Raw genomic sequence first — 23,269 nt, forward strand, 5'->3', positions numbered from 1 at the left:
CATACACACATTCGTATGTGGGTTTTAAGAAAGTTTTGAGACAGACCTTGTTATGCTCCATTATTTCACTTACAAGACATAGGGTTGGCAATGTCCTTTCTGATTCAACTTGCTCAGTTTATAGGTGTTGCTGGAAGGGCTTCATTTTACTCTGCCTGTGTGGATTTTACATTTCTTGATTTTTGTGTATATCAAAACTTTCATAATGACCCATGTACATATATAACATGAGGAGCACACATATGTTTATGTTTACCCATATACTGTAATTTCTCATTTTTACATTTCCCTATTTCCTCAGTTTTCAATACTAATCATGAATTATATTAGTAATTAAAGTGGTTAAAGTTACAACAAACATATTTAGACGAAAGAACTGACAAACAGATGCCCAGTATCACTGTTAACTATGGAGGAGAATTTAGGAAGGAAAGTTCTGAGGAACAACAGTCATGTCATGACAAACAGGAATGGCTACTGTGTGCAAGACCCACACCAACGTGGGAACTCGAGACTCAGAATTAGAGGTGTTGATTTTTACGTGCTGATGGTTGGGGAGCACAACTGTGGGTGTGTAGGGAGCAATTAGACAATTGAATCTGGAGTTAAGGAGGGAGGTCTGCTGTTGGGAAGCTGATTAAAAAGGAAGAGAACAGGTCATCCACGTAGTATGAGGACATTGACATGTAGTGCCCGGGAGTTCCACAAAGGCCACACTAGCAGACAAGCCAAATTTACAGCAGAGTCCTTTTATTGAAGAGCCAGCTGCCTCAGTGTCCCAACATGGGGTTTCTCAGAGCAGCCCCAAGTGCTTAAGGAGTCAGGTTTTTAAGGCTTGGTCTGCATCCTGGTTGGCACACAGGCTGTCCAGGTGCACTCAGGTAGGGGTAGCCAGTAAGCATTGTACAGAAGCAGAATTTTTGCCGTTAACCATACGTCATACATCTTTGTTTTAATATTTTCTCATACATCTTTGGTCCCAGTACTTTTCCTTCATATATCTTTGTCTCAATGTTCATACATCTGGTATTGTTTAAAGGTCAATTTGGGGACAATCAGTTCATTTCCTAGGCCCAGTAGTTAGTCGAGCAAGAAGTTAGTGAGTACTTTCCCATCTGTCTTGGGAGTGAACCAGATTTACTCCATTTTGTTAAGGGCTTGCAGCCCAGGAATTTGTCAGAAGTTAACCGGTATTTTTCTACTTTAGCCGAGACCTAACTGATAGGGAGAATAGGAGGCACAACAGTAACCAATGCAAGAGATCAAGAAATAAAAGTCAGTTTTGAGAAGGGGCTGAGGAGTTAGTTCATAGAGGGTCAAGATAAGAGACTTTTAGGGAGAAAGTAGATGGAGCGAATGAAAGCAGCAACATTAAAGAAAGGTCAATAAGTGCTGAGAATGTGGAGAAAAGGGACCCTCGTACACTGCTGGTGGGAATGTAACTATATGGAGATTCTTTGAAAAACTAAAAATAAAATTAGCATACAGTCATATTTCTAGGCATATGCCCAAATAATTTGAAATCATGTTCCAGGTGTGATGGCTCCCACCCGTAATCCCACCTGTAAACCACCTCCCAAATCCCAGCATTTTGGGAGGCTGAGGTGGGAGGATTGCTTGAGGCCAGGAGTTCAAGATCCAGCCTGGGCAACATAGTGAGATCCCCAATTGCTACAAAAAAATTTAAATTTAGCCAGATGTGGTGGCGGGTGCCTGTAGTTCTACCTACATGGGATGCTGAGACAGGAACATTCCTTCAGCCCAGGAGTTTGAGGCTGCAGTGACTTCATTGAGGCTGCACTGCCCTCTAGCCTGGGCAACAGAGTAAGACCCTGTCTCCAAGGAATAAAAAACCATAACCAGTTATGTCAAAGTGGTGTCTGTAAGCCCATGTTCATTGCAGCATTATCCACAATAGCCAAGATGTGGAAACAACAAATATTCACAACAGATCAGTGGATAAACAAATGTGGTACAGATCAGAAGGGAATACCATCATTTTTGGCAACATGGATTAACCTGGAAGACATTATGCTACATGAAATAAGCAAGGCACAAAAAAATAAATGCTACATGCTCTCCCTTATATCTGGAATCTAAGACAGTTGAGTTCATAGAAGTAGAGAGTGGACCTATAGACCCAGCTACTCAGGAGGCTGAGGCAGCAGGATCACTTAAGCTCAAGAGTTTGAGGTTGCTGTGAGCTATGACACCACAGAACACTAGCCAGGGTGACAGAGTGAGTCTCTGTCTCCAAAAAAAAAAAGAAAAAGAAGTAGCGAGTTGAATGGTGATTACCAGAGGCTAGTGGTTAGGGAAGTAAGGAATGGGGAAGGGTTGTTGGTCTGAAGGAACAAGTCTCAGACAGGAGGAATACATTTTGAGATGCATTACACAGCAGGGAGATTATGGTTAAAACTATGCGCTATATATTTCAAAATTGTTTAGAGGGTAAATTTCAAATACTCTCACCAAAAAAACAATAAGAGTTCGAGGTGATGGATGTGTCAGTCAGTTTGATTTAATCATTCCACATTGTGGAAATATCACGTTGTACACAATAAACATATAGAATCATAATTCATCAATTTACAATAAAATAAAATTAAAAAATTAAATGCCAAATGCAATTTCCAGGTTGCATGATGTAAAGACACATACATTCTCTGCCCCAGGGCACCCAGGTGAATGCTGCCACCCCGTGGCCCCTGCTTGCAAGTGTGTGGCAGGTAGGTGAAGGTCTTCAGCAGCAGGAGCAGCACCTTTAAGCGACACGTGCAGGTGCACAAAGCTAACGGTTTACTTTGGGCGGGGCCATCCCGAGCTCACACAGCCAATGGGTAGCAACAACGTCATGGCTGGGCCCTCGCCCACCCTCGCTCCAGGGGCTACCACCACGTGAGTGAAATCTTTTTTGTTCTCCTGGCCACCAGGTGGCCTCATCAAGGGATCTGATCTTGGAGGTGAGACACCTGGTCTCTGCTTCTCCTGGTTGTTTTCCTGCTTGTTCTCCCTTTCTTTCTCTGTGGGTGATTAGAACCCACTTGTTGGGTCCTGCTGTGTTACCCCACCTCTCCCTTTGGCTTAGTCACAGACCATAGGGTCCTTTGAAAGAATTAAGTCCAACCACTCCCTTTCCTGAAAAAGTCCGCATTCAAACCTTTATGTTTGAGGTTTTTAGGTAAGTCCCTCACCCTTTCCAGACTTTAGTTCTAAAATACAGGACAGAGCAGGGGGGTTCTGTGACTCAAACGCCAGCCTCATGTTTGGTGGGAGTTGGGAGTGGTAACTGTGTTGATGTTAATTACCCCTTACAGTTGCTGAAATGCCACATGATCCCAAGAGTGGTGTCTGTCCCAGTTACCAAGTGAGGAAATAAAGTCACAGATAAGTTAATTTTTTAATGTGCTCTTGCCTAGGGTTGCAAGTGGCAAATTAGCATTCAAAATTGGGTCTATTGATTTCAAGCTTTATAATCTACACTGTTTCTTTCAGATCTTTCCAGATCCCAGTGCAGGAAGCTATAGCAGGCAAGGCCAGAATCCAGGAGATGCTTAGAGACAGTGAAAGTTCAAGTAAGTCTTCGTCCTAGGAGCATCAGCTCCCTGCAGACCGAGGGAGTGGGGGTTGAGTGCCCAGCCTGCACTGTGGTCACTAAGAGGAAGAAGGTGAAGGTGAGTCCCCAGCTGGGGAAGTTGGTTTCCACCATCAGGGACCTGAGATCCGCTCTGCAGATGACCCCAAGGCTGCTAACATGCCAAAGTAAAGTGTCTGCTCCCCAGAGCCTCCCCACTGAGAGCAGATCACTCCTGCAGTGTGTACACCCCTCTGAACTATGGTGGTGCCTACTTCCAAACACAGGTGAGAAACATCTGGAGACATTTAACAACAGGTAAGACTAAGGCCCACTCTAGCCACTGGTGTCCCTTGACTACTTGAGATGTGGCTAGCTCCCAGTGCACAGCATGTCTTAAATGACATGTGTGACTGAAGTTAATCTCACTGGCTTCTCTTCATGTTTTTGAATGGAGATACTAGAACATTCACAAAGAAATCTGTGGCTTTCGTGTGATATTTTTGGGGCAGGACTGGCCTGGAGCTGGGAAGTCCTTTAAATCATTCAAGGATTTTATGATGTCCAGGTTCTGACCCTACTGTCAGGGCTCTCTGGAGAATGTGGACTTGACAGAAGCAGCTGGGCCAGTGCCAAAAACTGGGCTGTGCAGTAACACGAGGCAGTGAGACCCTGCCCAGAAGACCCTGCCCAGAGCCAGAGCCCAGGGAGCTGAGGTGCTTACAGACTCAGGGAGACTCTGTTCCACAGGAGGGGACAAGAACTGCAGTGACAGGGTCCCCCCCAGTGCTCAGAACCCCAGGCAGAACGGGCAATCCCTGCAGGGTGAGGTCCAGCCACAGATGTGGCCCTGGCACAGCACTGCTTCTTCCGACACTGGCCAAGCCTGGCTGTAGGACCTGGTGCTGGATTCCACACCTTGGGGAGGCTCTGTGTCACTCGGAAGTGGCTAGGGGAAGGGGCACAGTCAGGGTGAAGCACCATAGCCCTGTGCAGGAGATAACTGATGAGCCCACATGTACTCAGTGGAAATAAAGCAGAGGAGGGGAGAGAAGGGAGGGAATGCACCACCTAATGGGTATATAAAACAGTATTAGGGTGACTAATGGAGAGACAGACTAATGGTTTATCATGGAGTTGGCATTAAGGCACAGTGGATGCTCAGAGTGCCCTGGTCAGCACAGCTGAGTACATGTGGGCTCATCAGTTATCTCCTGTTTTACAGGGAGCATATAGGTGTTTGTTCTTCCATTCTTGAGATACTTCATGTAGAATGGTCTCCACTTCCATCTAGGTTGTTGCAGAAGGTGTTAGTCATAATTAAGTAACTCTGAACAGGGGTTCCTGCCGCCCCTCAAGGTCCAATCAATACAATATCACCAATGTGTCAGGACAGTGTGATGCCTTGTGACAAGGAAACTCAATCAAAGTCCTCTGGACTAATGAATGGTTGTAATGGAGAGAAAAGACAAATATTCAAGGTGATGAGTTTGATACTTACACATTATTTGAATGTATTATATTATATGTACTCCGACATGATGTAAACTTACTATGCATCAATAAAAAATCCACTGGGGAAACTAGGACCTCCCACCCTACACAGAATGAAATGTCCCCACATGCCACATCCCACACTGGACAGATGGGTCAGGCAGATTGTTAGTCACACACAATCACATCCCAGAGAAAGATGCATACCACACACTACACAGGGCCGCAAGGGGATTTATAAAGAAGCTCAGGGAACAAGCAGGGCCAGTGGGAGGGGGTCTTAGTAGTGACAAGAGGGCAGGGTGAACTCGGGTTCCTGCAGGAGGGTATGACTGGTGAGTTCCTGCTGACAAGAAAGAAAATCCGCACAGTGTTAAAAACCAGGGAGAGAGTAGCTGGCCCAGGTGGGATGGGGACAACATGAGTTAGGAGCCTGACCCACGGGGTGGGACAAATCTGCTGAGAGGAGAAGGCTGCGCTGGGATTTGGGAACTGTAAGGCTTCATGTTATCAATAAAAGCTTTAAAGTTCCTGGATTTAGAATATGCTGAAAACCTGACTGACTTTCACATAATTCGGGGCCACATTGTGATCTGCTTTCTAAATATTTATCTAATATTTTCTTTATAATTTCCCCCTATTTTCCATTACATTTTATGGCACGTTTCTGAAATTTTAAAGAATATTGACAGAATCTCCCCTTAGACTTATACATTGCCTTCATCTGACACCCACCCGTATGTCCAAGAATGCATCTTCCATGCAGAAGTAAAGGGGACAGCCTGCCAGGCCACAGAAGGATAGGGAAGACGATATGGTAAGAAAGAGAAAAACTAATTATGAGCTCCCAGCACAGTCACAGCCTCTGAGGTAAACAAGAGATTTACAGTGATAGAGTCTTCAAAGGGGACATTTTCCAGTCTGATCACACAGTGGGCAATAAACAGCAGGAGGTGCAGAGTTTCAAGTCATGGGAAAGACCCAATTCCAGGTCATCTGTGAGGCTCTATGTGCACAGACTCTGGACTCATCACAGTTTTAGAAAAGTGAAAGGACAGTAAGAAATTAGCCCACCTGGAATATGGAACAACCAACCCAGACCCACCAGTGACTGTCCCCTCTACCCTGACTGATCACAATGGCACTTCTGAACTGAGATGCTCCCACAGGGACACAGAGAACTTTCTCTGCCTCTTGCTCAGGGCTATTAGGATCTTCCCACTAATTGCCAAAAGTCCCTCAGAAGGGACTGAGGCGGAAAGGCGCTGGGAATAAATTTTGCTCCTCACAAAAGTTTCTACAAAGTCTCCCAGGAGATAATGTCACTGATGCTACAGATGACAAGATAATGTGATTTCTGTGGGGACATAAGGCCCAGAATCCCTGTCCCTATAACTATGGTTTCAAGGACCTCAGGAGAGCCCTGACTAAAACTTCTCTGCACAGATTCTGGGCCAAGACCAGCCAGGTGAGTGCTCTGATTCCATACATAGAACCTCAGGGAGAGAGAAGGGACAGAGTGTCAGCAGCAGGAGAGGGACACGCAGCTGTGGTTGTGTCCCGACATTGCTCAGAACAGGTGCTTACCCTTCTCTGCTCTGAGCATCCACACCCAGGCTATGATAGTCAAGGGCACACGGTCATCTGCAGTGGAGTCTCAGGGGATACCACATGGGGAGGGTCTCTGAACCCCTGTGTCCTGGAGACCCTGACAGTGAGAAAAGGAGGACAGGATCTCTCCAGCGTCTCAGCCGAGGTGGGTGACAGAGCCACTGGGCTCTTCCACCAGGTGCACAAGAGTCTGCTCTTTTCTCAGACCTACTATAGACTTTACTGTGAATACAAGTGGACAGTTAAAGTGCAGGACTGTTGTTAGAACTTAGTGCCCTACAGATAAAATCAGGGCCATTGACAACATAAACATCTACAAAGAGAAATACACAGGGGGAATAGTCTGTGACACATTATGTTGTAACGACAATATTTCTGTTCTCACGTCCCACTGAGAAGGATGCAGTTGACTCAGTGATTCTGCAGAGTCTGGGACACTCGTTTGTGAGCTCTCTGTTGTGAGTTTGTGGGCAAAGAAAAGAACTAGAAGTTGCATCCATCATTAATCTAATGCAGGGGAAGAGAGAGAGAGAAAAATTAGTGGGGAGAACTCCAGTTAACATTCAAGTGTTAAGAAAGTGCAATTTTGGAAGAGAGGGGATCTATTATTCTTCCTTTATGTTTAATTAGGCTTCCCCCATGTCCTTAGAAATGATATGTAATTGAATCAATTTAAAAATACCTATAGTCTGTATTTTTACTACTTCAGAATGAGCAATAACTTTGTCCCTGTTATTGTGATCAAGAACTAATATAAAATCTGCACTATGCATTCACATCTCTCTTATGACCTGTATTAATTATTTCATACTATTTTGCTTGTTACATTAGCACACGCTTCACTTTTTCATGGAGACAACAGAGGCAGAGAGTGGTAAAAGCATAACCCAGACTGGACTAAGCAAACAGGTGGCTTATTGGACACATAGTAGGAACTTTCCGGTTCTGGAGACTGGAATCTCAACAACCTACCCAAAGGCTTCCAGCTCAAAGAGGAACAAGGTTCTGAGAGCTGCAGGGGTGTCCTCAGGTCTCAGCAGCAGGGACTGAGAGGTAGGAGAAAGACTCAGGTCTGATGACCCCAAGACCAGTGGTGACAAGCTCTGCACAGTGCCACTTCCTCTGGGTCTGGGCAACAGTTTCATGAGATTTAGTCAGTTCTCCCAAAGAGCAAGGACTTTTGGTAACTTGGGAGGTTTATTTCAAATTCATACCTTCTCTCTGTAGCTGGCAGTGGGTCTGAATCCTGCAGGACTAAGTAACATTATTGCCTCAGGAAGACTGTACTCCTTCAACCAGAATGGGTCACCTTCCTATGGGATCCCACAGAATCTAGCTGTGCAGGCACTGGGGCTGTGAGCAGACTTTGATGTGACACTCTAATGGCCTCTGGGTGAGTTGAGCTGAGGGAAATAGCCTGACTCTCCTTTGTAAAATGCAGAACTCATGAAAGACTCAGAGAAAACACAGGGATTCAAAAGCTAAGGGAGATGTCATATAACCTGTCACCCAGTGGGTCTAAGGATCAATGTTGATCTGTAGTGAGCTGAGGATGACACCACTCAGAAAAAGTGGTCCAGGACCTGGTTGCTCAGCATGCTAAGGTCTGTCCAGTTATTATTACTGGCATTGTTTTTGGTCATGGGGCACTTTCTCCATATCAAATTTAATACCTGTACTAAATACACTGTAGGGCCATCTTGTGCATCCAGAGAGCTGATGAATTAGAAAAAATGCCTGTGTCCAGTCACTCCAGTAAATAGTGTTGAGTTCTGAAGAGGTGACGATTAATTCTCTCACAGGGAGTTGGATGATCTTATGATTTCAGCATGATTTTTCACTTTTCCATGCCCAGGAGGGTTATGAACTGCCAATATGCAGCTCTGCGTGCTTATCCCAGTCCCCTCACTACACATGTAGAAAGTGCACGTTCAGTCAACACTTCTCACGTCACCTCACTGTGGGACAAGACACACGTGGCTCCTAAATTATAAGTTTTGGTGGAGTCAGAACAGAAGAAATTACAAAATAATGGTAAAAAGTGAAACTGGAGCCAATGTTCATTCTCCAGGGTGAGCCTGTTCTGCAGAATATGTCAATGTCTCCGTTTTCAGGGAGAAAAACCCCAGAACACTTTTCTGAGATGAGAACCTAACAATGGTGTGGCCATCACTAGCACAGCTGGCTCTGCAGTCCCTGCCATGCATTCTCAGTACAATATTCTAAGAACTGTAGGAGAAGTGGCTGTGAAAACCATCTTTCCTCTCCTGATTGTGGTTGGGACTATGGCCAATGTCTTTCTGTTCTTCCATAATGTCTCTCCAATTTTGACTGGCCTTAGGATGAGGCCCACACACACAATTCTCGCCCACCTGGCCGTGGCCAACTCCCTGGTCCTCTTCTCCACTGGAATCCCCCACGTAATGGTGACCTTTGTCCTGAGGAAATCCTTGTCCTCCATTGAGTGCAAACTAGTCTATTATGTCCGCCTCGTGGCTCGAAGCACCACAATGTGCTCCACCTGTGTCCTGAGCACCTTTCGGTATCTCATTCTTGTCCCTAGGGGCCCAGGGACAGCAATGCTCAGAGGAAGAGCCCCCAAGGCCACTGGTCCTGTCTGTGGCACCTGCTGGGTGTTCAGTGCCTTGTGGAGTATGTCTATTTCTGTGATAATGACTAGTCCACGGGACATAAATGTTGATAACTACACACAACTCAGGGGGTTCTGCTCACACTCAACTTCCACTGCAGGTATAACCTATTTGTGGTCAGCCCCTGATGCCATGTTCTTTGTCCTCATGGGCTGGACCAGTGGCTCCATGATGCTTCTCCTGCAGAAACATCGCCAGAGAGTACAGCATGTTCACACCACCAGCCAGTATCACAAAAGCCCTCCTGAGACCAGAGCCACCCACACTGTCCTGATGCTGGTGGTCACCTTTGTCCTCTTCTACATGCTGAATTCCATTATTCCTTTTTATATGGCTGCATATTGGGGTTATAGTCTACAGCTGATACGTGTCTCAAGTGTTTTGGGGTCATGTTTTCCCACTGTGGGCCCCTTTCTGCTCATTCTTAGGGATCCTAGAACAACCAGGTTCTGCTCTTGAACTGTAGATAATTATGACTAAGGGGTTAATTCCAACATATAGCACCAACAACAGCCACAGTGACTCTATTCAGTTACCATTGTCTGAGCATCCTTTGTCCCTGTTAAACCCACAATAACCTTGGAAACTCATTATGACATTGATGTTATATTGTGAGTCTCATTGTTATACATCAAATTATAGGCACAAACATTTCATGGCACTCTGGGGAAATGAATTTTCCCTTCAGCCAGATGAATTGTCTAAAAGAAATTTCCTCTCTTCAGGATTATGTAAAGAGTCCACAAAGTTTATCTGAATGTGGATACATAGATGAATTGTGCTAATAAAGTTTAATAAATTTATTCAATAAAGTTTAGTAGGGTGCTAATCCCTGACTCACACTGGTTCATAATTTACTAAGGGTCTATGTAAATATTTCTCCAAGGCAGGTTAATACTTTATTTCATACATGAAGACAAGAAATTTAAAGTGTGAAGTATGTGTTTTGTTATACCCATTTTGTATCTTTGTTTCTCTCATGTTGCTGCCAAAGGCTTTATTTTTCAGAAGAAACAATGATGGGAGTGAATTGCTGCCCCTTATGTCCCTGCAGGTTTTATTTACAGAGTTGACCCTCAGTACACTTTACTGATAGAACGCACGAGGCATTAATAGGCTTCTCACTAGACAATGGTCAGAGCTGCCATCTCTAGATTTGTTACTTTGAGTTTAAGTTGTCATCACTAAAAATCACAGGTGGGACTTGCTTTCTATTTTCTATCAGCTTCTTTCCCCACCCCGTTTGTCTCTCCTCTTGCATTCTGTGGGATAGTCTGGTAGATTTCCCCAACCTATTATTTTTTACTTTATGGGATTAAGTTATACTTATTTCTAGTGTGAGTTGTAGCCACCAAATTTTGGATTCCTAAGGAATTACGAGATTAGCATTACTATTCACCACTCACCAGAATATGTAGGAACCAGTGTGATCCAGGAGCCCTGCCACAGACTTTGTGCTGATGTCTCAATTCTGTATGTGTCATAACCCACAACAAAGTCTGGTTTAGCCATCAAGAACCAGTTGTCTTTCATAGAAACTGAAAAATGAAAAAACAGTAGCAACTACACATGTGTGCACACGGTTGCCATTTCTGCTGCTCATAATTCTTTCTTGTCAACGTGTCTCCCTGGTATAATTTCAATCAGTAGAAGGTACTTCCTTGAGGTTTCTCAGATGCATGCTTTCTAGTAATTGTTCAGTTACTCTCTATCTTGAAATGTTTTTATTTTTGTTTTTCTCTAATGAAATTGTATAAAATGTATTCATATTTAAAAATTTAGAATCATGATGAAGGAAAAAATATAATATTCAACCTCATTTTAAAAATGAATAATTTAAATCATTTTGAATATTCAAAATCATTGATTCTGAATAATTTCACATATATGATTTTCCCTTACTAAGATCTCTGAATTCCACATTTTACCACATTTTCCCTGTCAATTTTGTTGTCTGCATATTATCCCAGAACAGCAGTGTTTTACTAAACTCACCAGAACAAGATGCTGGATGGGGCACAGAACCCCTCTAAGTCCCCCAGGGTGATTTCTCCTAAAACAAAGGGATTCTCCATATAAACCTTTATGTCCTTAAATTCCAAGAGTCAGTGTTGATAAAACTCTTACTGCTCAATCCACAGATTGAAATCATACGTTCAACTGATCAAAAATGCCTTTTCTCTTTTATATCCCATAGTCCCCAGACAACATGTGCCCCTTCCTCTGTCCTGCCTTTTCTTTCTCCAACCTTCCCACCCTCCCTCTGCCATTTCTCATCTTACAGGTCCTCAATGTCCTATTGAATGACCCTCACTGGTCTGTCAGATGACCCTGGAGAGCAGACTCAGTTTACCCTTCTTCTGGAAAAAGCCCCTGAAACAAGGCTGGGACACTAAGTGCCCAACACCAGGGTCCATTCTGTGTCTGCCACCCCAGATTGGGGATGCTCACCTTGATGTCCTGTCAGGGAGCTTCTACCCAGTCCCTCTACCTGAAATCCCTGGACTTTGTAACTGATTAGTATTTCATAGCTCCGGAGGGGAGTAGTTCAGAAGTGACTGTAGTGATATTCAGAAATGAAACATGTAGTACTTTTTTCAGGATGAGTTGTGAACTTAATCATCTGACCTCACGTGTGTTTGTGTGTGTGTGTGTGTACATGTGTATTTACACAAATACATGCCAGACTGTTGTAGCTCCCAATCAATGGATAAATGCAATGTGAAGGGATTTGTAATAAAATGTGGGTCACAATTCATACTGTGTTTTTCGCTTTGCCTTAGTGAGAAAACAGGAATTGACAACAGGGAATGTGTGCTGGCTTTCTTTTTCTAGTTCTTTTTTTTAATTTCAGATTAGTATCAGGGTACAAATGATTAGGTTACAATGTTTGCATTTATTAGGTAAGTACCCTGCTGTGGTTGCATCCCCATTAGCAGGGAGCATATCAATCCACCTCCCTCTTCCCTTCCCCCTCTTTTCTCCTTCCCCCTCACCCCAAATTGAATTGAAATGAGTTTTTCCCTTATATGTGAATTGAAATGAGTTTTTCCCTAATATGTGGGCACATATTAGTCTACTGACTTCATATTAGTATTGAGTACATTGGATACTTGCTTTTCCATTCTTGTGATATTGTACTAAGAATGTGTTTCAGAGTGGGAGAGACCCTAGCAGTTGGGGCTCTTCACAGGCGGGATCGCTGCTGGTTGCGCTCCTTGCCGTGTATGGCGGGAGCAGATGGGAGCAGCTCTAGGGATGTAGTCAGTGCCACGGCAGGACAGGATTGAGCCGGGTTCCTGCTCTTGTGGGCGGATGGTCACTCCCCCATGGGGAGAGTGATCTGACCAGCTTTCCTTTGGGTCGGGGACCCTGTGGTTCCAGTAAGGGACTCTCCTGTGGCACCCATACTCACTCCAGTTGGACTCGCCACTGTCACTGCTACGGACCTCGCTTCTGACCATGACCAGGAATTAATATCATTTTATAAAGGAAATCACTTAAAACTACGGGAACTGAGCGGTCACGCCATCATTTGTTCAAGACTGTTAGCATTGGACTGTATAGTGTGTGAGATTTATAGTTATAAGAGAAATATTTTTGATGCAACAAACTCCCAATTATAAAGAAAGCCAGGGGCAAGAAATGGGATAGCACCCAATAGCAGCAGCTTGCAGAATGCTGCATTCTTGATATAATTGGTGATTACAACTTTTTTCTATAAATTCTTGCCAGCTCCTTGGGATTTGAAGAGAAAATGCCTGGTGTCATACCTAGTGAAAATAGTGGACTTTCAAGAGGTAGTCCATCTAAGAAAAGCAGACTTTCCTTAAAGTTTTTTCAGAAAAAGGAAACTAAGAGAGCCTTGGATTTCACAGATTCTCAAGAAAATGAAGAAAAAACTTCTGAATATAGAGGATCTGAAATTGATCAAGTTGTTCCTGCAGCACAATCCTCACCTATAAACTGTGAGAAAAGAAAAAACTTATTACCATTTGTGGGACTGAATAATCTTGGCAATACTTGTTATCTTAATAACATACTTTAGGTACTATATTTTTGTCCCAGTTTTAAGTCTGGAGTGAGGCACTTATTTAATATTATTTCAAGAAAGAAAGAAGCTCTAAAAGATGAAGCCAATCAGAAAGATGAGGGAAATTGCAAAGAAGATTCTTTGGCAAGTTATGAACTCATATGTAATCATTTAATCATGTAGTCCTTAATCACTTCAGTTGAACAGCTTCAGGGTAGTTTTCTCTTAAATCCAGAGAAATATACTGAAGAGCTTGCTACTCAGCCAAGGCAGCTCCTTAGTACACTCAGGAAACTCAACCCTATGTATAAAGGACATCTACAGCATGATGCACAGGAAGTACTACAGTGTATTTTGGGAAATATTCAAGAAACATGCCAGCTCCTAAAAAAAGAAGTAAAAAATGTGGCAGAATTATCTACTACAGTGGAAGATAAACCTAATTAGAAAGAGGAAATGAGTGGTTTTAATGGCATGGAGACTGACAATGTTAGGCATTTTGAAGAGTGTAAAGAAAAACTCCCTAAAGGAAATGGGGAAAGAAAAAGTGACACTGAATTTGGTAACATGAAGAAAAAAGTTAAAGTATCCAAGGAACAACAGTCATTGGAAGAGAACCACAGACAAACCAGATCAAAAAGAAAAGCTACAAATGATACATTAGAGGTTCCTCCTAAAATAATCCCCAAGTACATATCTGAAAAATGAGAGTACAAGACTCTCACAAAAGAAATCAAGAGTTAAGATAAATTGGTTAACGTCAGCAACTAAGCAACCCAGCATTCTTTCTAAATTCTGTAGACTGGGAAAAATAACAACAAACCAAGGATCAAAAGGACAATCAAAGAAAATGAGTATGATCTTGAAGAGGACTTGGGGAAGTGTGAAAGTAATAACACAGTTAATGGTTGTGGACTTGAATCTACAGGAAATAATGTTAAACTTGTAAATGTTAATGAAGCTAAGCCCATTAACAAAGGTACAGAGCAAATTTGTTTTGAGCTAGTGGAGAAATTATTTCAAGGTCAGCTGGTGTTAAGAACTCATTGCTTGGAATGTGAAAGTTTAACCAAAAGAAGAGAAGATTTTAAAGACATTAGTGTGCCAGTGCAAGAAGCTTTCCAAAGTAGAGGAGAGTTCTGAAATTTCTCCAGAGCCTAAAACAGAAATGAAGACCCTGAAATGAGCAATTTCACAATTTGCTTCAGTAGAAAGGATTGTAGAAGAAGATAAATATTTCTGTGAAAATTGCCATCATTATACTGAAGCTGAATGAAGTCTTTTGTTTGACAAAATGCCTTAAGTTATGACTATTCATTTGAACTGCTTTGCTGCTAGTGGCTTGGAGTTTGATTGTTATGGTGGTGGACTTTCCAAGATCAACACTCCTTTGTTGACACCTCTTAAATTGTCACTAGAGGAATGGAGCACAAATCTGACAGCTATAGATTATTTGCTGTTGTGATGCATAGTGGCATTACGATTAGTAGTGGGCATTATACTGTTTCTGTTAAAGTTACTGACCTTAACAGTTTAGAACTAGATAAGGGAAATTTTGAGGTTGACCAAATGTGTGAAATAGGTAAGCCAGAACCATTGAATGAGGAGGAAGCAAGGGGTGTCGTTGAAAATTATGATGATGAAGAAATGTCGATTAGAGTTTGTGGAAGTACTGAAATAGGCAGATTCTCAGCCCTCCTCCCTTTTCCTCCCTCCCCCCAGAGTCAACTCCAGAAACAGGCCCACCTCTCTCCTCCTCCCTCCCACTCAGAGGCAAAACAAGGACACACAAAAAGTCCCAAGTTCAGGTGAACAATGGTGGGAATTTACCCAGATTGTAACCCCCAAGCTGTAACCCTCCTGCCCTGAGCTAACCAACCACATTTTGCTTCTGTAGTATGCTTGTTCAAAAATTATGTAAGACAACCTGCCCTCTACTGGGATGGACTGTCTCAGAGCAGCAGTCCCCTGCACAGCTTCAATAAACCTCTGATTGAGAGGGTCCGAGTCTATCTTTTCAGTTCATAAGGGGTACAACATTGGAGGCCCCAGCGAGATCACATCGGACACCTGCCTGGGCCCACTGATGACTGATGGCTCCAGGGGAAGGCCTCAGAGAAACATTCTCTCCACCCCAGGGGCCCTCGGACTCATGGGTTCTGGGCACAGGTTCCCAAATTTTCCAATTCAGTAAGTTTGTTCTGTTCTGTTCTGTTCTGGTCTCTAGAGAATCTGGGGGACAATAGGCTAGGCTGGATGCAGCCTGAGATACCTGTTTCCAAGACAGGGGAGAGACTTCTCCCTATCTCACTGGTAATCTTGATAACTCTGGTAACTAAAGGTCAGAGCCTGAAAGTCTTAAAGTTCAGAGCTGCTTTTAGTTTAAAGTATTTTAAGTTTTTACATGTTCTGTGTTTCTGTATGATCTGTATGAGTGAGTGAGTAAGAGTTTGGATGTGATTCCACTTCCCTGAGGCAATGGAGTTCAAGTGGGCCTCCACCCGCGGCTCCACAACTTTATCACAGCTGAGTGGCAGGCTCTTTGGGGCGACTTGGAGTGGGGTTTATACCTCTCCACCTATGCCAAGATAGAGTTTTCATCCCTTTGGGGATGTGGCCAGGAAGACATCTGAGTGGGGGTCAGGCACAGGTCCGTGCCTGACTAATTTTCTGTCTGTTGAATTCCATTTGTGTTTTCTGTCCTGTCCACTTATCATTTTTTTGCCTTATTGGTCTATCTGTTTTTTATGAAGTTTGTATTATAGTTTTTTTGTCCATTTGTTAGTGTCTGCCTAATAATCTGTTCAAAATAAGACAAGGTAATTTTTGAAAATGCTCTTTCAGTAACTTTTTAATTTCAGCCACCACACCAAGAGCAACAGTAAAAAAAGTAAAACTGGCTACTTTGCACATTTTCTGTAAGTAAAACTAACCAGCTTCCAAGATAGACTAGCCTACTCCTTGGTCTTGAGGTAACAAAGAGAACCTAGAAATTCCAGATTTTCAACTTTGAGAGCAGGCACCTACTTGGCAAAGATATTAAATTGAGCCTGCAAGACACAAATCATGCAGAGGAAGTAAGAGGTAGAAGCCATGCCATGAAAAATATTGTGCTTTGGGCAGTCCGGTGAGCTTTAAGATTTTGTTTCCTTCTGGTAATTAAAGAGTTACTACAAAGTTTATTAAAACTGTTCCCTTGGCTCAGTACCTATGGCTCAACTGGCTAAGGCGCCAGCCACATACACCTGAGCTGGTGGGTTCAAATCCAGCCCAAACCCGCCAAACAACAATGACAGCTGCAACCAAAAAATAGCTGGGTGTTGTGGTGGGTACCTGTAGTCCCAGCTACTTGGGAGGCTGAGGCAGGAGAATCGCTTGAGCCCAGGAGTTGGAGGTTGCTGTGAGCTGTGATGCCACGGTACTCTACCCAGGGCAACAGCTTGAAGCTCTGTCTCAAAAATAAAAAAAAAAAACTGTTCCCTTTTTGGCTACTAAAATTACAATGTTATGTTACAAATAATTTTAAGATAAAAATTATCTGGTACTCAAAAACCCAAGGTCAAATACCCATTTAAAATTTAAAACAGCAGCCGCTTAACATTATTCTGGTTGGCACGCATTCAACTAATCCTTAGGCGGCCTCCAGGAGGCGGGCAGGCTGTGGTCCCTCTGAGGGGAGGTGCCCCCTGGAAACATCCCAGGGTCCCCAGAGAACTCAGAGCCCTCAGAAGACTGGCTAACAATCACCCCTAAATTCACCTGTGAGTCCACCTTAGGAGGTAAACCACTTTAACACCTATTTCTAGCTAGTGTGTGCAGACGCTAATGTAACTATTAATATTATTTTCTTATGCTTATTTGTTGTGAATTATTATAAAAATATGTAACTTTTTGTTAAATTCACTTCTTGTAATTTATATAAAGCCCTTAGGAACCTCCAAGGGAAGGCCAAAAAGACAGTACCTTTGAACAGGGACCCCAGGTTGCCGGGCTATTGACCTATCAGAGGCTCTCCGAGATATGTGAAAACATGTGTCAGTAGAACAACCTGACCAGTGGGGAGCCTCAGACCTACTGGCCTGTCAGGGACTCTCAGAATTGTGTGTTAACACCCATCACCAGAAATGCCATTAAAATGAAAACAGAGGTCCAATCAACCCCCAGGGTGTTAGATCACCCACAGGCCTGTTAAAAATTATATAAAAGTGTGTTCTGGTACTGATTTTGAGAGTACAGGAGTAGAAAGTAAGCATAAATTATTAAACATCGTTCATGTCAGGCCCATGTCTGTCTTGTTGTTTTGTGTCTTTTGTTCAGTGTTTATTGGAAGATTGGTCTTGGCCTGAAACAAACACTCTTGAAAACATTTGTGTCCGCTCGGCACCTATAGCTCAACCGGCTAAGGCACCAGCCACGTACACCTAAGGTGGCGGGTTTGAATCCCCAGCCCAGACCCGCCAAAACAACAATGACGGCTGCAACCAAAAAATAGCCAGGTGTTGTGGCGGGCGCCTGTGGTCCCAGCTACTTGGGAGGTGGAGGCAGGAGACTCGCTTGAGCCCAGGAGTTGGAGGTTGCTGTGAGCTGTAATGCCACGGCACTCTACCCAGGGGGACAGCTTGAGGCTCTGTCTCAAAAAAAAAAAAAGAAAGAAAACATTTGTGAATAGATTGCAGATCTTTTCTTTCAAGGGACCCTTCAAGACTTTACTCCTTCTGAAACCACCTTATTTACCTACTTCCTCTTATGTGTCCTACACCCCTCACTATCTGGTGCATCTTTAGCCTGGCAGTCATTAGTTTCTTCATCCTCATTATTAGTATTAGGCTTAGTAGAACTTCCCTCCCCCAAGACTGGTCCACCAGGGAACATGTGACTTTGTTCATACTCCTGTCCCCATCTAGTTCTAATCCTTCTACATCCCCCTAACTCTTTGGTGCCCCCATCATCAGTGGACTTTTGGACCCCTCCTTTTTCTGTCTCCTGGGGAGGATTCTTCTATCAGAGCTACTAATCCTCAATGTGGAGACTTCTCCTTTTCCTAGTCTAAGGAGATTTCTATTTAAAAAAGTAAAAACACTCTTGGACCAGATAAAAACCCCAGCAACTTACCCCTTCTATTTTCTCACTGATTCTGTCCTAAATGGCAGTTCAAATAAAAAATAGAAGCTGCCCAGATTAAAAAAATGAGTTAGAATGTGTGTATAACAATATACTTCTTAGAAATCTTGAGAAAGCTACATACAGCTCTGAGAAACTCCTCTAAAAATAAAAACAAACTATACTGAGCTAAATTAACCTTGACGAGAACTCTAACTAACAACAACACCCTGGTTTCTAACATCTGTAGTTATAACTACATAACTGATACTAAACTGAAAAGGAAAAAAGGAAAAAAAGGTATAAGAAAATTAAAAAAAAAAAAAGTTCCCTAGAACTCAGAATTCTATGCCTTGAAACACCAGAGTTCTTACCAACAATTAAAATTAAAAAAAAAAAACTGGTTCTTTATCAAAGAAAAATTCTTACCTTTTAAACCCTCCTAATTATCAGTTTGGCAGGTAAATGGTTAACTGTAATCCCGTTTTGTGAAAAGTAAGTTTGGGGGAGTAAGAGAAATTAGACAGAAAGAAAAATAACATTGTGTAAAGAAAGAACATTGTGTGGTAAATTTGTCCTGAAACAGAACAATTATTTAAGAAAGTGAAAGGCAGGGCAAAAGTTAAAGAAGATTTAAAATGTTTATAAATTATCTGTGCAGGTTGAATAAAGCTCATACTATGTATTTCCTTCAAAATATTTTAGCTTGTAATCTTGTTTAAACAACTGTTTTAAGGCTTTAATATTTGACAAAACATCCAAAGTAAAAACTCTAAATTTAAGCTCTGTATCTGTAGCACCATAATTGCAGTGCTGGCCACATGCACCAAGGCTGGCAGATTCAAACTCAGCCTGGGCCAACTAAACAACAAAAATACAACTCTAAATCTGGTCTTTTTTAAATGTTGAAACCATTGAAAATTTTTTAAAAAAACAAATTAAACTTATTTAATTTATTAAAAATGTATAGAAAACATTCTCAAATATGAAATGGTAATTAATTTTATATCAGCTATGATTATACATATGTTCCAATATTGTAAGACATTGGTCTGTTCTCACCTGTAAAGCATTGGTCTGTTCTAACATATAAGACATTGGTCTGTCCTAATATATTGTCAGTAATAATTTTAATTATCTAAAAACATATTTTTTATGTAATTGACTGAGTTCAAAGTTTATCCTAAAAAAAAAAAAAAGGAAAAAGATATATTAAGAGAGACTGATGGATTCTCTCGAATTCAAATTCCTGATGTCTTTAAAAAGCAGATTTTTAGAATTTTCTTTGGACAGTTAACATGTCTATAAGTATTGCTAACCTAACTTCAAACAGAACAGAAATCAGTTACATGAAACTGGGCCAGTTTGTTATGACTTTTATTCAAAATGTTGTTGGTTCTGTGTTCTGTTTTCCAGAAGTCAAAAAAATAATTTTCTGTCTTTTGAACTATTTGTAGCTTTTCAAGCAATGTATGCACTTAAACATGTATTTTTTCCTCTCTCCTTGATTTCTCCAGAATTTACAAGCCATTTATAAGTATTCTTAATTTCTAACAATACAGTTATTTGCATAAGTTCAATAAAAATCTGTTTTGTTCTATAAAAACATGATAAAGGCACTGGTTATTTTACCAAGGCTTTGGCTCAAATAGCATTTTCAGAGATGTCCAGACTCTGAATTAAGGTTGACTTTATAAACCCAATAAAAATCCCTTTAGAAAACTAGCCAGGTATCCATCAGTAACATTTCCTGATCTGTATTAAGTAATGAAGGTAACTTTCTGACAGGTCTAGGAATTGAAATGTGCTTGGGAACCTCAAGAGAAGAGGAATTTACCCAATGCATACAGGTACCTAATGGCACAGATAAAACCTGGGCTCATAAACAGCTTTAAGTCCAACTAAGATTCCTTATAAAAGATTCCAGCAAAGCCAATTTTAAAGAAAGGCCTAAATGGCTAATAATTAGTTATTCTTACTGCACTCTATGCAAATAATCAAACCAAGTATACTGAAGGAACTGTTTATTTTAGCAACTGCTCTAGCGGAAGGGAAAATCGGAAAGAGAAAAATAGTCCAAGAAAAAAAAAGCTATAGCCCACTTGTACTAAACTAATTTATTAAGTAGAACTAAAAAACTGACCAAAGAGTATATAATTATTTATTTTAAAGGCTTAAAACTCAACAAAGATCACTTGTTAAAAATTTGTGCAGTATTAAATATTATAAAGTAAAATACATAAACAGAACCATAAAAGCAGAAATTAGTAAACTCTGCCAGAAAGCAAACCTTAATTAAATACAAGCCTTACCACTGATATTATTCAAAGAGACCTTTGTCAGAAACCACTGAAGTATTTAACTGTGTTCTATTTAATCTTTTACATCTGTACATTCTTTCTCTCTAAAAAAAAAAAAATCAAAAAAACTCAAATGTCAACCCCACCACAACCTTCAGGCCGGCCCCAACCAACTATCCCCAGCCGTGTACCAGGACAACCCAAGAGACCCCCAAGAACCTGTGACTCCCAGCCCTGCCTCCAGGAAAGGACCTGTAGAGAGCGGGACTTTGACAGGAACCTCTCCTGCAGCTACCCTGCCATACAGCAGCCCCCTGCCACATACTGCCCAAAAATAAGACTAAGTGTGAGTACCCCTTGAGAGGTGGGGATGCTCTCTGCCAGACAGTCTTAAAGCTAGACAACTCATGGTCCTTCCTGGATTTCGGTAACCTCTCCTACCTAAAACTGAAAAACATACACACCTTTAAGCAGGACCTGAAAAAAAAATGGAGCTGGAGGTGACGTTTCTGACTCATAGCCCCAGCAGCTTAAAAAAGCTGCATGAACAAAAACCCCTCCTCCTCCTCTTACCCACTACCAACCCCTCCCAAGTAATTCAGGTGAACTCCTCCCTAGTAATTCTTTGATTCCACGAAAAGACTGGTGGGAATGAAATGGGCAGGTTCTCAGCCCTCCTCCCTCCTCCTCCCTCCCCCCAGAGTCAACCCTGGGAACAGGACAAGTTCCCAGCTCAACTCCCTCCTCCTCAGAGGTGAAACAAGGAATCATGAAAAGTCCCAAGTTCAAGCGAACAATGGTGGGAATTTACCCAGATTGTAACCCCCAAGCTGTAATCCCCCTGCCCTGAGCTAACCAGACACATTTTGCTTCTGTAGCATGCTTGCTCAAAAATTATATAAGGCAACCTGCCCTCTACTGGGATGGACTGTCTCAGAGCAGCAGTCCCCTGCACAGCTTCAATAAACCTCCAATTGATTTGCACTTAAGTGGGGTCCGAGTCTATCTTTTCAGGTCATAAGGGGTACAACAGTACACAGCCAAGTAAAGTTTTGAACAAAAAAAATGTAGAAGCTATTGGACTTCTTGGAGGACAAAAGAGCAAAGAAGATTATGAACTATACAACAAAGCATCTAATCCTGATAAGGCTGCCAGCACAGCGTTGACTGAAAGTAGAAATTCTGAGATTAACAGTACTAATGGGACCCACGAATCTGATAGCAATAAGGAATCCAGTGACCAAACAGGCATTAATATTAATGGATTTGAGAATAAAATTTCCTATATAGTGTAAAGTTTAAAGGAGTATGAGGGGAAGTGGTTGCTTTTTGATGATTCTGAAGTGAAAGTTACAAAAGAAAAGAGATTTCTGAATTTTCTTTCCCTTTCTACATCTCCTACATCTACTCCTTACTTGCCATTTTATAAGAAATTACAGAGTTGTGTGTATTTTCTTTGTGTATATTAAACAGACCTGCACAAACATTGGTAAAGTTGACTACATCAAAGTTTTTAGCTTATCTTAGACGCTACTGGGTATTAATGGTCTCTCTAGGTTTTCATATAAATAGTGAAATTTGAATTACTGAAAACCATGCTAATTTTTAGAATTCCTTAGTAGACACTAGTGGTACATTAGCTTCTGGGAAAAAAGTTGTATAGGTTCTAATTGAAATTATCCAAAATGGAAGCATTTAAACACTTATGGATTCACACCAGTCTTTTGTGTTTGCTTTTTAAAATAAAGTGCTTGTATCTTAAACATTGTTATTGTTGTTAAATTTAAGCCTTTTTAATTTTGTGAAGGCAAAAATTGGAAACCTAATAAACATATGTATAGGTAAAAAGGAAAAAGAAGAAAGTGCTTGTATTTGTATTCTCCATATTTTGAAGTAATTATCTACGTGATGTTTATAGGTCCTGTGGTTTTTCGCCTACAAAGCAGAATCTCATTCAGTACATTTAATTTTCTGAGTCAGGAAACCAAATCTTCAATGGACTTTGTGTCAGAGGCACAAAGTCTGGAATGTATGTATTCACAATGTATACATTTTGTGCTTGAGTCACTTTGAAAAGTGTCTCAGAAAACTTGGACAGTTCTCATCTATCTTCACAAGAATTTTATATGTATTTATGAAGATGGTTCTGTACTCTAGTAGATCTCTTTGGGCATGGACTAATTGGCATCTCTTCATACTTGATATTCTGCACGATCTGTATATAGTACCTCAAGCTTAGTGATGTGACCTTAAACTTTAACTTTTTTTAAAAAACCAGGAGGTCAATAAAATTAAACTGCTAACCAAAAAAAAAAAAAAGAAGAAGAAGAAGAAGAAGAATGTGTTTCAACTCCATCCAGGTTAATACAAAAACATAAAGTCTCCATCTTTTTTTAAGGCTGAATATTATTCCATGGTATACATATACCACAGCTTGTTAATCCATTTCTGGGTTGATGGGCACTTAGATTGATTCCACTTTTTTTTTTTTTTTTGAGACAGAGTT

At 41.6% G+C, this 23,269-nt stretch overlaps 1 pseudogene; it reads left to right on the forward strand.

Moving 5' to 3' along the window:
* Positions 1-13,695: 13,695 nt before the first annotated feature.
* On the forward strand, positions 13,696-22,232 carry LOC111722494 (annotated as a pseudogene).
* Positions 22,233-23,269: the final 1,037 nt, after the last annotated feature.

Source organism: Otolemur garnettii, unplaced genomic scaffold (genome assembly GCF_000181295.1).
Source record: "Otolemur garnettii isolate 467f Iridium unplaced genomic scaffold, OtoGar3 scaffold00264, whole genome shotgun sequence".
Classification (NCBI taxonomy): domain Eukaryota; kingdom Metazoa; phylum Chordata; class Mammalia; order Primates; family Galagidae; genus Otolemur; species Otolemur garnettii.